The sequence below is a fragment of the Orycteropus afer genome, unplaced genomic scaffold, assembly GCF_000298275.1.
Source record: "Orycteropus afer afer isolate SDZICR_OR568_19922 unplaced genomic scaffold, OryAfe1.0 scaffold00178, whole genome shotgun sequence".
Taxonomy (NCBI): Eukaryota; Metazoa; Chordata; class Mammalia; order Tubulidentata; family Orycteropodidae; genus Orycteropus; species Orycteropus afer.
Genome location: NW_006921765.1, coordinates 4,055,807 through 4,057,172, shown reverse-complemented (window position 1 = coordinate 4,057,172; position 1,366 = coordinate 4,055,807).

The following is a 1,366-nucleotide window of genomic DNA, read 5'->3' as shown; positions in this document are numbered from 1 at the left end:
ATCACTGGTGACTGGAATGCAAAAGTTGGAAACAAAGAAGAATCACTGGTAGTTGGAAAATTTAGCCTTGGTGACAGAAATAATGCTGGAAATTGCATGGTGGAATTTTGCAAGACCAATGACTTATTCATTGCAAACACCTTTTTTCAACAACACAAATAGCGGCTGTCCACGTGGACTTCACCAGATGGAACACACAGGAATCAGATTGACTACATCTGTGGAAAGAGGTGATGGAAAAGCTCAAAATCTTCAGTCAAAATCAGGCCAGGATCTGATTGTGGAAAAGACCATCAAGTGCTCATATGCAAGTTCAACTTGAAGTTAAAGACAAAATAAGTCCACAAAAGCCAAAATATGATCTTCAATATATTCCTCCTGAATTTAGAGACTATCTAAAGAATAGATATGATGCATTGAATACCAGTCACTGAAAACCAGAAGAATTGTAGGATAGTATCAAGAACATCATCCATGAAGAAAGCAAGATGTCACTAAAAAGACAAGAAAAAAACAGAGACCAAAATGGATGACAGAAGAGACTGAAACTTGCTCTTAAGTGGAGAGTAGCTAAAGCCAATGGAAGAAATGACAAGATAAAAGAGCTGAACTGAAGGTTTCAGAGCAGCTAGAGTGCACAAAGCCAATTACTACAATGAAACGTGCAAAGACCTGGATTTAGAAATCCAAAAGGGAAGAACATGCTCAGCATTTTTCAAGCTGAAAGAATTGAGGAAAAAATTTAAGCCTCAAGTGGCAATACTGAAAGTTTCTATGGGCAAAATATTGACTGATGCAGGAAGTAGTAAAAGAAGATGGAAGGAATACAGAGTCATTGTACCAGAAAGAACTGGTCGATCTTCATCCATTTCAGGAGGTTACATATGATCTAGAACCAATGGTATTGAAGGAGGAAGTTGAAGATGCACTGAAAGAATTGGTGAAGAACAAGGCTTCAGGAATTGATGGAATACCCATTGATGTATTTCAACAAATGGATGTCCCACTGGAGGCACTCACTGGGTTATGCCAAGCAATTTGGAAGACAGCTACCTGGCCAACTGACTGGAAGAGATCCATATTTGTACTCATTACAAAGAAAGATGATCCCTCAGAATGTGAAAATTATCGAACAATATCATTAATATCGCATGCAAGTAAGATCTTACTGAAGATTATTCAAAAGTGGTTGCAGCAGTATATTGACAGAAAACTTCCAGAGGTGCAAGCTGGATTCAGAAGAGGATGTGGAACAAGGGATATCATAGCTGCTGTCAGATGGATTTTGGCTTAAGGCAAAGAATACCAGAAAGATGTTTACTTGTGTTTTATTGATTATACAAAGCATTTTATTGTGTGAATCATG